Raw genomic sequence first — 15,783 nt, forward strand, 5'->3', positions numbered from 1 at the left:
AGGTGACTCTATTTCTGAATATTGGGACATTCTTTTGAGTAAGGGCCTATTTAAAGAATTCTTCTAGGGGGCTGAAAAGAACTGATGTGGCTTAGGGGCTCCTGGGTGGCTCAGTAGGTTCAGCGTCTGCCTTCGGCTCAGGTCATGATCCCGGGGTTCTGGGATCGAGCTGCACAGTCTGGGCTCCCTGCTCAGCGGGGAGTCTGCTTCTCCCTCTGCCTGCCGCTCCCCCTGCTTGTGCACTCTCATGCACCGTGCTCTCTTTCCGCCTCTCAAAAAAAAAAAAAAAGATGAAGAAGAAGAACTGATGTGGCTTATTCAACAAGCTACTCCACCGAAAACTCCAAATGTCTCCCTCTGCAACCCGTAGACATTCAGAGTTAACAACAGTTGCTAAGATAAAAGACTTAGGCAGACAGAGGGAAGTCTGCAGAAAAGATGCTCTGCCTCACTTTAGCCAAGGCTAGCCAAAGGGCAAGATAGTTCTCTTCTCTCAAACTGGGGTTGGGGGGGAGAAGCCCCTCTCTTCAGCTTTTGGCAACACCTGAGAGGCAGTGAGATTAACAAAACTTAACCCACTGAGCCACACTATATATACATTTCTACTCTTCATTATCCTTACTTGTAAGCATTCATTCCAAAGGATATTTAATTGGGCAACCCTATAACCAGCTGGGTGGATCTACATCAAATATTAGTAGTGGTATCTTTGGGTGGTAAAAGTATGAGTAACTGTTATCTGCTTCTGTGTATTTGTGAAACTTTCCAATTTTTCTACACACACCTATTTTTTCTTAGCGGTTCGCTGTTCTAAGAGGAGATTAACAAATCAAACACTTCATTTTTGCAATCAGGAAAAAGTTATTAAACAAAAACCTTGCAAGCATTCAGAAATTTCAGTCTTCCATGAGAACCGAATTTATGTAATTCTTTTCTTTTATGGAATTCTAACTTTTTGTTTTTATTATGTACTATATTAATACACTGCATAACCTTCTAGAAGGGGTAGATGAGCATAACCAAGTCATTTTTCAACAGTCAGGAAAATGCTTCCTTAATCAATATTCTCCAAATCCTCTGACGCATAGTAACGATTAACTCCAGAGACCCGCCTATCTCTTTGCATCAAACTCCACTGATATGGATAATAGGAAACCCATTTCTCCTTTTGCCCCCGTTACTGAACCTGTGGATGTGCGCCATGGCTATGCCAGGGATGACCAAGCACACGGCCATGACACCGATCCCAGGCAGAATCTTGAACCACATCACACCATGGTCGCCAGGGCCAAATTCTTCCTTCCTGGCGCCCTAAAGGTGACCCAGCCTCAGCCCCTAGCTGATAGGCTCCCCTTTTTTTTTATGGAATTCTTAAAACTTATAATCAAAGTCATATTTTTTAGCTTTTGTGTATTTTAAGATTTTCAGTACATTTTATAACTTGTTTTAAAATTAAGAAACTATTCAAAATGTGAAAAACAAGAATACTAGCTTTAACATGCAATTTTTTTTTCTAGTACACATCACAACCTTAATTTAGATCATTTAGACTCTTCAAGGTCAACGTTCACTATTTTCATATGCTGCAGTACTAATTCAGGTTTGGTTTTTTTTTTTTTAAAGGAACTGTTTCTCTCTAAGAACACCACACAGATGATATATGCAGTTAAATGGTTAAGAGACTACAGATAAGGGCGCCTGGGTGGCTCAGTTGGTTAAGTGACTGCCTTCGGCTCAGGTCATGATCCTGGAGTCCCAGAATCGTGTCCCACATCGGGCTCCCCGCTCAGCAGGGAGTCTGCTTCTCCCTCTGACCCTCCCCCCTCTCATGCTCTCTCTCTCTCTCATTCTCTCTCTCAAATAAATAAATAAAATCTTAAAAAAAAAGAGAGAGACTACAGATAAAAAAAACAGACTGGTGTTTCTTCCACTTACAAATGCTAGCCAATAAAAACTTTCCAGTCTACAGCTGATTAATACTTGACACCAGATCTATGGAAAGGAAAGCCAATCGTGGCTGGCTCTTAGCTAAAGCAACAGACACACTAAGAAACCTGCCTACCATCACATCGTGCCTTCTGTTTACTAGGACAAATGATTTTTCAGTTTAGCTCCATTATAGTTCTAAACAGAAAACTGGAATACTACCTTTTCTAGGAGCTACCATTCTCATAATCTATAATAGCTATACACGTGTTAACTCACTGTCTTATAGTGTTGAAATATATTCACAGGGAATCTTGAAAACCATAAACATTTTTACTAGCTTCAGGAAGCTAGTAAATTTGAACAAGTGATTCCTTTTAAACTGTCCTAATGTAATGGCAAATGGTCTCTTTTCTAACTTCGATTTCCAAATGATTTATAGTTATACCTACCAGAACAACAGTAATCAACAGGATGGGTAGTGGAAGGAGCAGCGAATGGAGTCTTAAATATCTCTTTTTAGGGCAGCTAAGAGGACCTATGTTCCAAAACACTAAAAAATGTCTTTGAGTTCAGAACACTAAAACTTAAAAACAGCAAAAAACAAAGCACAAACAAAAAAACAAAAAACAGTGTGAACAAAATATAAACAGATGAAAAGTATGCACTTTTTTTTTTTTTTTTTTTTTAAGATTTATTTGAGAGGGGTGCCTGGGTGGCTCAGTTGTTAAGCGTCTGCCTTTGGCTCAGGTCATGATCTCAGGGTCCTGGGATCAAGCCCCACATCAGGCTCCCTGCTCAGCGTGAAGCCTGCTTCTCCCTCTACCACTCCCCCTACTTGTGTTCCCTCTCTCGCTGTCTCTCTCTGTCAAATAAATAAATAAAGTCTTAAAAAAAAAAAAGATTCATTTGAGAAAGAAAGAAAGAGGGAGAGGAGGAGCAGAGGGACGGGGACAAACAGACTCTGTGCCTAGTATGGAGCTCGATCCCACGGCCCTGAGATCATAACCTGAGCTGAAATCAAGAGTCGAATGCTTGGGCGCCTGGGTGGCTCACTCGTTGGGCGGCTGCCTTCGGCTCGGGTCGTGGTCCTGGAGTCCTGGGATCGAGTCCCACATGGGGCTCCCTGCTCAGCGGGGAGCCTGCTTCTCCCTCTCCCACTCCCCCTGCTTGTGTTCCTGCTCTCTCTGTCTCTGTCAAATAAATAAATAAAATCTTTAAAAAAAGAAAAAAAAGAGTCTAATGCTTAACCAACTGAGCCATCCAGGTGCCCCAAGTATGCATTTTTCAGTGAAGAACTTTGCTAGCACTCTTTTCAGGATTAAGTTCAAGGATTCTAAAGGTTCAAAATGCTTGCAAAAATGAGACCATGAGACAATTAGAAATGCAAGAGAAAAAGACAGTTTTTGATTAGTATTAAGTGTTAACATGTTTAGAAGCTGTAGAAATCAGCACCTGAAACAAATTAGAAAAAGACAATTTAAAAATTAGTGTTAAATGTTAGGACAATGTTCTAAAAGCTACAGAAAAGTCTTGAGATGTCTCTATAAAAAGTTTTGGCTAAATAAGAACCACCATATTAACACTACGATCACATTAATGGTTCAGACTACAGTGAAACTTTACAAGCAAGGGGGAAGGGCCTAACATACAACCCTATTGTTTAACCATCTAAGCCACCCAGGCGCCCTCATACAACCCTATTGTTAACAGAACCCTTCTGGAGACCCTAATTAAACAAAAGTGTCAAACACTCCTCTCAGAATCCCTTGTAGTGGTGGGCCTCAACAGCAGAAAACAGAGCAGACCATTTAAAAAAAAGAGTCCAGGGGTTGGGAAGACAAGTGACTATACCACAAGGTGGTAATTACACCGTGGGGAAGTAAAAAAGGCCAGACTGAAGGGCTCCAAGAGGTACTTCAAAACCAGCTAATCATGGCAAGAAGAGATGGGACAAACTGGCTTCTCAACTGGCTATCTATGGGGATATAAAAAGAGGCTGGGCCTCCAAAGCAAGAATAAACAAAAGTGGCTACTAATGGCCAAGGTGAGGACTAGATACCTCCATTACACACCAGTGTCCCAATATATATTCACCCATCTCCAATTCAGCCCAGAAACCTGAGAAACCAGAAGAGAGGCTTCTCCAGTTGGGAAACCGGCCTTCTTGAACCGTCCACAGCAAAGGCATGGGTAGTCAGAATACCTAGGTTTTCCTGCCAACAGTCCTATATCGCAGGGGAAATTGCTTACCTTTTCTAAACCATCTGCTCAGCTGAAAAACAGGAAAAATATGCTTTTCTCTGACTTCAAAAGATTATTAAAAATAGGAGTATATACTTGAAAATGCTCTGAATAAAATCACACTGTACTTACGCCAACATTTTACTGCTAGAAACATGGTTTAACTTACAGCTAAAGGCTATATAAATGTAGGTTGTTCCTTCGACCCATAATCTGTAAGATTTAAAATATTTATTTTTAAGTATTAGCAAGGTTACAATGAAAGCCACTAGACAGGTGGAGAAAACAGAAAAACAGAAGCAGGGCAATGTGGGGACATTCAGGGCAGGGGCCAATAACTGTATCTCACTGTGGCCTAAGGGAATCACTGTGAACTAGGTAAAACTATTCCTAACAGGAACCCTGTTACCAATAAATGGCTAAATTATAGTTCATATGATTTTCTTTTAAAAATCAGGGAAATGGGGTGCTGGTTGGCTTAGTCGGTTAAGCGTCCGACTCTTGATTTCGGTTCAAGTCATATCAGGGTCATGAGATTGAGCCCCACTTTGGACTCACACTAGGCATGGAGCCTGCTTGAGATTCTCTCTCTCTCTCTCTGACCCTCCCCCTCCCCCATCTAAAATAAATAAATCAATCTTTAAAAAAATAATAAAAATCAGGGAAATGATAGAAAAGATTACTATGTAAAAAACAGATAAATATGTTATTGCCCTTGGAATGGTAAGCACTTATTATTAGTGGAAATGGAAAGAGATGGCAGAGTCACAAAACTGCTTCTCAAACTGGGGCTTAAGAACCTTTAGAGGCATGTGGGGTTGAGAGGGAAAGGGGTGAACCAGGGGTCATCAGCATGTTGCAAATAGTAAATGGGATCAATAATGCACAAAGCAGCTTGCACAAATGTTCAGATAGTGGACATCTGTTGGTTTTATCAGCCCTGCATTCACTCCCCTACTGGGGAACAACCCCCCCACCCCAGTAGGTACTTTTTTGGTGAAGCAGGAAACAAGGCATCTTCCAGGACCCAGGCTGACCCCCGAGAGATACACTCTTAGTAGAGGGTGGAGTTAACAAAGAGCTGGAAAGGTTAATAAGGCCAGCACCCTGTGAAGACTGTCCACAGGCCTGGTTCTTCAGCTCTATTGTCAATTCGGGGAGCTACACCACATCCTTCCAGTAACCTTTTTTGCTTAGGGCAGTCCAATTTTGTTTCCATACTTACAACCGAAGACCTTTAGCTGATTAGCTATTATTTTCAGTCTAGGAGAGTCTATTTTCTCAAAGATTTGGGAGGTAAAATTTGACAAGTAATTTTAAAATACTGGTTTTATGGTAAAACAAAGGGATGTATCATGGAGTAGAAGACAGAATTCATGTAAAATTTTAAGATACTGCATTTTCCTTCTGAGATTTCTAAAGATATGCTCCCCCCCATCCACGCAAATTTCTTTAGCAATGGATTTAAGCACTGATACAGGGATAAACTTTCCATAACTTTTAGAATCTGCCGCTAACTAGGTAAAAGATCTAGGGCAAGTTACATAACCTCCCTAAGGTTCACTTATCACAACTTTAAAATGGGAGTAATAATAGTACCTACCTCATAAAGCCGTTATCCCAAGAGATAACACAGGGAAGCACTTAACCCTATGCCTCACTGCAGAGTTTATCAGTCATGTCAAACAAGGGTTAATATACAACAGCAAAGGGCATACTCTTCACAAAGATGGCCACAACAATACAGCTGCCATCCCCCCACCCCCCACCAACTGCTGTCAGCATGACTTGTGATCTGTACTTTGCAGCATCTTCCATCAAAAGGTGGTGCCTACTTTCAACCCTTGATTCTGGACTGGGCTTGTGGCTTGCCTTGACCAAGAGAATGTGGCAGAGTGACTCTGTGTGACTTCTAAGCCTAGGCCTCAAGAAGCCTTGCAGCTTTCACCTTGAAACACAATGTCTCCATGTGAGGATAACGTAGTCTAACTGCTGGAAGAAGAGATTGTGTGGTGGTCAGATGACCTGTCCCAGCTAGACAGATCCCTAGACCAATCAGCTCTGACTGGAGACTGCAGATGACAACAGCCACATCAGTGACCTCAGGCCAAACAAGAGCAGTGGAAGAACTACCCTGCCCTAATTGTGTGCAAATAAATGGTCATTATTGTAAGCCACAAAGTTTTGGAGCGGGTTCTTCTTACTGTGCAACATGTAACTGATAGGTATACTTCATCAATTATCATAGTATTTCTACATTTTTTTTATTCCATGCATTTCCTAAAATTTCCTACAAACAAACCCAAAGCCCCAGTGTTTGCAAATAAGTATGTCACAGCCAGATGTGGTTATACTTCTCATTCTTCATAGCCAGGTCAATGTTTCTAATTTCATAGAAACATTGAAATATATCTCAGAACTTGGGGGTTTAGGGTGGAAAGTAAAACATACTCCCAAACCAAAATAACTTAAGTGAAAATAAAGTGAAAAATTTCTAAAATTATCACAGGTACACCACAAGGATGCAGGTGCACACAGAGTTGAGCTAAGACTGAGGTAACTAGCTAAGAGAAAAAAAGTGAAACAAAATTGGTATGATTCATTCAAATAGTAGAAATCAAAACAAGATTCCCCTTTTAACAGTGTTTGCACCTGACATTTTCTTCCATATACTTTATAAAGATGACCAAAACCCTCTTTTAAAAGTTCACCATGCACTGTCAAGAGGAAGGAAATGCTTGCTTTAGGTCACCATCCATACAACAAATATTTACGGAGTACCAACTCTGTAAATGCTAGTGAGCTGTTAGCCCCGGAACATTTTTTTTGACAGTGTACACAGAGATAGCACGCTAAAGGGAGCATGACTGATGACTAGGTGAACCTAGACCACACTCCTGTCTTGGCCAAGGTACCTGGTCTGGTCAGAGGGTTTAGGCTGGTGAATGTGGCAAACAAGGCTCTGCCCTCATGCAAGCCTCTAGGAGGAGGGAAATATTAGCAGCCAATATTATCATCACCAATATTATTATCATCACTGTCACTACTATTATTATTATATACCCTTATTTGTCCCACCACTTCTTCCTCCTTAGTTACTGCTAAGTATCTGGAACTCTGCTAAGCACTTGCTTCATTTAATCTTCACAACAACTTAGCGAGGTATTGCCTACATTTTCATTCATTCATTCATTCATTCATTCATTCATTCATTCATTCATTCAGCTTTACACCCAATGAGGCTTGAACTCATGACCCCGAGATCAAGAGTTGCATGCATGCTCTACCAACTGAACCAGCTAGGTGCCCCAGTATTGCCCACATTTTATAGAGGAGGAGACCGAGGCCATAAATGGCTAAAAGTAACACAGACAGTAAGTAGTGGAGCTCAGGCTTTTAAACACTACCCTATACTGCCTCCATACATCTGAACTCCTTAATGATTTTACAGGAATCTCAATGGAGGAAAATCTTTCACAGCAAGAAATGAGGCACAACATACTATCATGAAATGTCTGTTTCAGTGCGTTTCTTCTGAAAACTGTTATTTAGTCCTGTATGGATTTTTTTTTCTTTCCTGTTAGAAAGTCTGGAAAACAGGGGCACCAAGGTGGCTCAGTCGTTAAGCGTCTGTCTTCGGCTCAGGTCATGATCCTGGGGTCCTGAGATAGAGCCCTGCAATGGGCTCCCTGCTCGGTGGGAGGCCTGCTTCTCCTTCTCCCACTCCCGCTGCTTGTGTTCCTGCTCTTGCTGTGTCTCTGTCAAATAAATAAAATCTTCAAAAAAAAAAAAAAAGTCTGGAAAACATTCTTGCTTATTAGTAAAACAGAAAACATTTTTAAGGTATATGAGAAATGTATTTCACTTCTATTACAACACAGACTATGAATGAAAGCAGTCATGAGAGTTCAACTAGCCACAAATAGGAAATATTTTAATTACTATATTTATTCTTCAATAGCTTTATTATTTTTTCCTGATTATAAAAGAAGCACATGCTACATAAAAAGAAAAATTAAGAGTTTTTTTTTTTTGAGAAAAACATTTTTTAAAAAAATCACCCACAATCTTATTACCTAGAGATAACAAGTATCTTAAAGGATATACTCTGTATATCCTTTAAGATACTTTCCTTTAGGTTTCTATATATAGGGCTTTTGCCCACCTTTAAAAAATCATTAAAAAAAAAAAATCACACATTATATTCTCATGTTACCTTCTTCTAAACATCATTCCACATCAAAGAATATTGACCTGCATCACTTTTTTTTAAAGATTTTTTAAAGTAATCTCTACTCCCAATGTAGGGTTCGAACTCACAACCCCAAGATCAAGAGTCTGCACGCTCTACTGACTGAGCCAACAAGGCGCCCCCTACATCATCCTTTTTAAAGACTGTACAGTATGTCACTGCATGGGTAGGTCCTAATGGACCTAATCAATCCTTTATTAATAGACATTTGGATTACTTTCAATGTTTTGCTATTATAAAAAGAAAAGGCAGTAAGCAGTCTGATACACACATCTATGCACATTTGACCAATTGTTTAAGATAAATTTCTGGATTTTGACTTGCCATTTCATTTTGTGACTTTGGATGCATATTGCCCAAATTGTCATCTAGAAAATATATACCAAATTTACCATTTTTTAAAAAAAAAAAAAAGGAAACCCTTAAAAATTTAAGAGTAGTAACATTAGTACTATCTACATAAAATGGCAAAATATTTTAAAAACTGCATCTTTTTTTTATTCTTATGTTAATCCCCATACATTACATCATTAGTTTTAGATGTAGTGTTCCATGATTCATTGTTTGTGCATAACACCCAGTGCTCCATGCAGAATGTGCCCTCCTCAATACCCACCACCAGGCTAACCCATCCTCCCACCCCACTGCCCTCTAGAACCCTCAGTTTGTTTTTCAGAGTCCATCGTCTCTCATGGTTCGTCTACCCCTCCGATTTCCCCCCCTTCATTCTTCCCCTCCTGCTACCTTCTTCTTTTTTTCTTAACATATATTGCATTATTTGTTTCAGAGGTACAGATCTGAGATTCAACAGTCTTGCACAGTTCACAGCGCTTACCAGAGCACATACCCTCCCCAGTGTCTATCACCCAGTCACCCCATCCCTCCCACCCCACCCCCCACTCCAGCAACCCTCAGTTTGTTTCCTGCAATTAAGAATTCCTCATATCAGTGATATCATATGATATGTCTTTCTCTGTTTGACTTATTTCGCTCAACATAATACCATCCAGTTCCATCTAAAAACTGCATCTTATCTCTAAATATCTAAAATACTGGGGCACCTGGGTGGCTCAGATGGTTAAGCATCTGCCTTTGGCTCTCAGGTCATGATCCCAGGATCCTGGGATCGAGCCCCGCACTGGGCTCCCTGCTCTGTGGGAAGCCTGCTTCTTCCTCTGCTTGTGCTCTCTCTGTCAAAAATAAAAATCTTTAAAAAGTAATAATAAATAAATATCTAAAATACTGATGCATAACTCTGATACTACATTACGTTTACAATCGGAAGGGGGAAGATTCTAAAATACCCAATTAACTTCAGCATAATATTGTTTTGAAAAGTTATACTCCAAAAAGAACACACTTGCTGCAAAACAAGCAGATTAGTAGAGAATGTTAAAAGGCAGGGAGGCAAAAAATAAACCAATCAGTTACAGCAATTACCAGGTCACCAAATCTGCATCCCTTACAATGACCAAGAGAGAAGGGTTGAGAGAGGAGAGAGAAAAGGTGAAACTAAAAGCAGCAGCCCTCAGCCTTCAGTGATGGCTGGATGAAATTACACACAGACATAGACATCTACATGCTCTGCACACATCAATCCTGGAGCTTAATCTCCAGGGGTTAGAGCACAAGAGGAATCTTTGTGTGCTTTATTTCACCAAACATCATGCAGAAAGAGAGTGGGGGAGTCCAAATACAGATTTCCTTAAGGTAAGAGTGTCTAGTTAGCAGCCTGAGGGCCTAGTATCAGTTATGTCCTTTCTAGGAAAAGGGGACAAGAGGAACTTGAAGCATGAGACAGCTCCAAAGGCATAGATTCCTTTCAAAACCATCACACAGGACAGGGTTCAAACATCAAGCTTTATGGAAAACTGGGCAAGGTGAGAACATTTTTAGCAATAAATAAAACTTCCTGGTGATATAACAATACATGTGCTAAGAAGGGAAGGCCACATACTATAACTAAGAAGAACTAACCTGATGGAGTTTCATCCTAATGGAGGAAGACAGGGGCCTTAGATAATGCTGCCATACCAAAAGCACGGAATACTTGAGGAGGCAAACCAGTGTGTATGCAGTGGTGGGGGTGGGGGTGGGTGGTATAGCCTGGTGATGCCACAGACCTATAGGACTTAGGAGTCTAACATTCTTCTAGGCAAGAGGTCAGCAAACTATGGCCTCTGGGTCAAATCCACCTGCTGACTGTACACATCATGAGCCCAGAAGAACTTTAACATTTTTAAATGTTTCAAACAAATAAAAACTTATTTCATGGCACATAAAAATTATATAAAATTCAAATGTCAGTGTCCACAAAGTTTTGGTGAACACAGCCATGGCCATTCGCTTATGTCTCTGGCTGCTTTCTAAATACACGGGTAGAGTTGCACGGGTGTGACAGAGAGATGGGGGGTGGGGAAGGGGATACTGACAAACTGGAAAATATTTACTATGGTGTCCTTTCAGAAAGTTTGCTGATCTCTGTTCTAGGCCATGAAATCATGTAGTTTTGAATGGATCATGACTCCAAACCTGGGCACGCTTGTTGGTTTGGCCCCTGAAAGAGCTAAGATTTAGGCATCACCTGCCAGCCTAACAGAGAATGCAACCCCACGGCCAAGAACAGCAGACAGGTCTAATAGGTCCTATAGCTGCTGGGGTACCTGCCCATGGTAACCAGAAAGATGTGAAAGGCTTTTATGAGTTCAAAGTAGGATGACCCCTAAAGGCTTGCATAGGAATATTCCAAAAGAACATACTAGCTTTTCCTTCACAAGACAAGAATAAAACCATCCTCAAGATGGCTACCACCTTTAAGTATTTCTACTAGGGGCCTAGGGCTGAGCAAAGCCTTTTGCTTTTATTATCTCATCTAATGCTCACCTCCTCCAAACTGAGAGAGGCTGGATAGCTCAAGCTGAGCACAACCAGAAAGCTTAGGAAATGGGCGTCACAACCACTCAGAGCTTGTGTTCATACCACTACCCCACTTAAAGGCAGTGGGCATGAATGCTCACCACAAATAAATGAAAGGAAAAGACCACAGAAACAGTGGAAACAAGTTTGCACTTACAGCCATAAGCATTTAAGTACTTTATTCATATCTCTCTTCTTACTCATAATACCTTCTCTTCTTTCAATGTTTAAAGATAGGAAAATACAATTCATTTCTTCCAGACTTTTCCCTGTTGAGAAAAATCGATGCAGGTACCCAACTGTGGAGGCATTTTAAAAAATGCCAGAACTAGACAAAGTTATAGGTGTAGCTTCCATTAATGAAGCCCCTGGAGTACCTGTGAGGGTCCCCAACACGAGGAGGTGAGCAAACTCTTTCAGAGACAATGGGCTGAAAAGTACAAGTGCAGTTTTTCAGTTTAAATTTTTCATTTAAATTACAAGTGAAGAGCAAAAGTTAAGTGGAATCTTACACAAAGAGACAGCTATGATGCTGGCAGGCGGTTACTGTCACTTTCTGCCCAGCACCCATGTCTTCAGCTTTACCAAGCACACCACCATCTTCCTTCAACTTTCCCTGCACCCCCCCCCCCGCCCCGCCCCGGATATCTACAAGGTAAGGACCACTTAATCCTAACTCATTTCTGAAAACCTAATCTTTAAAAAATGTTTCAATTTGTTAATATTTTCATTATTCTTTGGGAAATAATATATATCATTACCATGTATCGTGTTTATACATGTTCATTCTGGTGTTGAATAGTGGTTATCACATCTAGCTGCCAAGTCCTTAACATGGGCCAAATGAGGGGTTGACAGGTTTTTTTACACAGGAAACTTCATTCCTGCCTCCTCACATCTCTACTGCCATAGGCTTTATCCAGATGAGGAACTGGAGGGTCAGGTAGATTAAGTAGGTACAGTGAATGAAAGAGGCCAGATTTGAATTTGAGTCTGTTTTGATGAGAAACTTTTTCCCATCATGCTCTGCTGTTTGGGCAAGGCAAAAAACAGATTTTCTAGAATGACTACCTCCCAGTCACATTTCAGATTTCCTGGAGAGCAGTAAGAGAGTGGAGCCGGGTGAACCATTTGCTCCAAGGGCTGGTTGTCAAGATCAAATCTCTGCTTATTGACCATCAATCTATCTGCTCTAAATTTTTAAATTTAAAAACAGCCACAATGCACCCAGGACTAGCATGTCAAGCCCTTTATATGTGTGTATGGTTTATCAACCAACAGGCAATGCTTTGCTGTGGCAACAAAATATAAGTGTTTCTGCACCTCTAAGACCACATGTCTAGGCTAAAGACAAGTTTAAACAGCAAGTACTGGGCACAAAGATCTGTATTTTCTTTTTTTCCTTTTAAGAATTATTCTAACTCCCATTTTATTCAATAAAAACATACAACTCTAACATTTTGGGGCTCTGGACCTCTTTTATAACACAACCACAGACCTTCTCCCTAGAAAGACACATACACACAAAAAGGTTTGGTCACAACTACATGAGTTCAGGAATCTCTTGAAGCCCATTCATGGACCCCCTAAAAGTCCAAAGACACCAGAACAACCTTTGCTCTAAAAAGGGGCGCCTGGGTGGCTCAGTCGTTAAGCGTCTGCCTTCGGCTCAGGTCATGATCCCAGGGTCCTGGGATCGAGCCCCGCATCGGGCTCCCTGCTCCGTGGGAAGCCTGCTTCTCCCTCTCCCACTCCCCCTGCTTGTGTTCCCTCCTCGCTGTGTCTCTCTCTGTCAAATAAATAAATTCTTTTTTTTTGTAAAGATTTTATTTATTTATTTGAGAGAGAGAGAATGAGAGAGAGCACATGAGGGGGGGAGGGCCAGAGGGAGAAGCAGACTCCCTGCCGAGCAGGGAGCCCGATGCGGGACTCGATCCCGGGACTCCAGGATCATGACCTGAGCCGAAGGCAGTCGCTTAACCAACTGAGCCACCCAGGCGCCCCAAATAAATAAATTCTTTAAAAAAATAAAAATAAATTAAAAAAATAAAAAACATACTGCGGAAATATCCACATCATTTCACAGGCCTGGGGAAAAGACCTTAGAGCCAGCTCTCTCATCATCCTTTATAATTTCAGAAGGCTAATATTAAATAAACAAACAAACTTCCATAACTAGACTCCCATACTCTCCAAGAAATCAGCAATCTCATGACTTGAGTAATATCACCAAATCTAAGATCATATAAATTCAAAGCCCAAATCAGTTTTGTTATAGCTTAGAATCTACTACTTCTTTCTGCCCAAAGATTTCCCTAAAAAAGAAAGAAACATTAGTATGGTCTAGAGCTTGAATCCTTCCTATTTTAACATTCATGGACACATTAAGATATAATTATATGGAAAAAGACTACTAAAATCTACTAAAACATGTCCTTTTACTATACATGATATGAAAAAAGGTCAATTAAGAGAATTCTTAAATGTTCAACACATAGATCTATGTCAATGCAGTTGCAAGTTAAATTATGTGGTTCGCAAGCAGATTTTTAAAATTTTCACGAAGACTCAAATTTGGATGTGTTTTGAACCACTTGGATCAAGAACTTTCAGAAATGTTTATTTTTTAGGTATATCTCAAACTTTAAAGTCTTTCAAATCTCTCGTTCTCATTGCTTTACAAAATCTCTAGCACTGTCCACATTTTTAAGTTACAAAATGAACATATATAAAAGTGTGTGGCCAGGACTCCATCTATGAATACAAGATAGAATGTCTCATGAAAATTTAACAGTTACAAGGGGTGGTAATACTCTGCTATAAACAACACCAAAGATTATTTTAAATCACTATCACTAGATACTGTTTCAAAATTATTATATGATAAGATGAAGTAACAAGTAGCTTACACACAACATCATTTCACCATTTGACAATTATCTTTTAAACAGCAACCATCCCCACCAAAATGCAGTTGGGATATATAGATAATCAATTGACACTTTCAATTTACAGTGTGTAGTACCTAAGATTTAAAGCAAGTCTCCCGTTTGTTAAGAGTATTTTCTTTCCTTCTAAAACCAAGAAAATGAACAGGGCCTGATGCCCACGCACACAGAGTTTACACCAGTATTATTTTAAGGCCAAGGGAGGCTTCACGCCCTTGGGGAGGTCAAATTATACCTCAGAATCTTCACTCGAAGTAATTTTTGGGTTTTTTTGCCTTTGTGCCAAAAGTCAAAGGTGCTAATTCTTGAAGAACATTATTGGAGTTTTGACTTCATACATGTGAATGAAATTTTACATATAATATACTGATCTCTAGCCAGAGTTTAAACACATTTCACTGCCATACATTTGCATTTACAACTCTTCCTCTTTGAAAGATCTAAGAGAAAACTAGGAGAATGAACCCAAGTTTCGCAAGGAACCAGAAACAACCAAATCCAACCCACATAACTGCTTCAGCCCGGATGTGAAGAGGCACGGTACTTGGGGGGGACAGGAAAGCTGGAAAATAACTTTATGTTCAACAAATTACCAAACCTGGGTTAAAACGCAGACACGCTCCTTATGGCTAACTGAATCTATCCCACTGGAGATCAAATCAGCGGTACTTGTTCTTGTTTCCTCTCACCTCCTAAATGTTGCCATTTACGAGAAACTCATCGAAGTTGAATCAAAGTGACTTTTGGGAAAAGATGCCAATATGATCTACACTGTACTCCGGAAATGTGTTAACTCTACACACACGGCGACGTTACTCCTTGAGCACCAACCCCACCCCACCCCCACTTCACTTTCAACTTCCCCTTAAGATGGGGACAATCACATAGCCATTTTTTTCAAAATCAAAGAGGAAAATAAATAGAGCACCCCATCCAGATCACCGACGGGCTCCCGGCGCCCCGGGGGGTCGGTGGGCACAGCGCTCCCGGGTCGCTCCGACAACTCCTCCGGGAGGTCTCCAAGTTTCTCTTTCCCCCTCGCCGAGCACCCGCCAGAGCCCGGGAGGGAAGGGGGCGGCCCCAGGGGAACCCGGGGCCTTCGCGGCTCGCCGGCCGCGCCGGGAGCAAGTGCCCGCGTTCGAGACCCGCCCGGGTGCGCGTGGGCGCCAACTTGGCAGGGACCCTCGCGCCGCGCCCCCTCAGTGCTCCCAGTCCTGCGCGCCTCCCGGGCCAACCGGGTCCCGGCGTCCCCGCCCCCCCCCCCCCCCCGCGGAACGAGCCCACCCCCCGCTGCGGCAGCCGGGATGCCGCGGCGGGGACGGCGGTCCCCTTTCCCGGGAAGGCGCGGGGGCCCGGGGTCGGGCGGCCCGCAGCCCCCGCAGCCCCGGCGGCGGCCGAGCGAGCTCACCTGGCGGCTGGCGGCGGCCTCCGGGGCGGCCTCTGGGCGTGGGCCGGGCGGGGGCAGCAGGGGGGGCGGCGGGGGCCGGGGCTGCAGCC

The 15,783-nt window shown here is 41.8% G+C and overlaps 1 protein-coding gene and 1 pseudogene across 2 annotated transcripts in view; both read right to left on the bottom strand.

The window, feature by feature from the left end:
* The window catches only part of ATXN7 (ataxin 7), a 138,594-nt gene extending 122,852 nt beyond the window's left edge, over window positions 1-15,742 (bottom strand). Inside the window, exon 1 of one of the 2 annotated variants that reach the window (XM_034997197.1) lies at window positions 15,695-15,742. The gene's annotated coding sequence lies outside the window, so the exon portion shown is untranslated. Of the gene's footprint in view, window positions 1-15,214; window positions 15,531-15,694 lie in introns of those variants that run through there. The other variant, XM_034997198.1, reaches the window with a different exon arrangement.
* Window positions 246-1,733, bottom strand: LOC118005326 (annotated as a pseudogene).
* Window positions 15,743-15,783: the final 41 nt, after the last annotated feature.

Source organism: Mirounga leonina, unplaced genomic scaffold (genome assembly GCF_011800145.1).
Source record: "Mirounga leonina isolate KUSES-001 unplaced genomic scaffold, KU_Mleo_1.0 Mir_94, whole genome shotgun sequence".
Lineage (NCBI taxonomy): Eukaryota > Metazoa > Chordata > Mammalia > Carnivora > Phocidae > Mirounga > Mirounga leonina.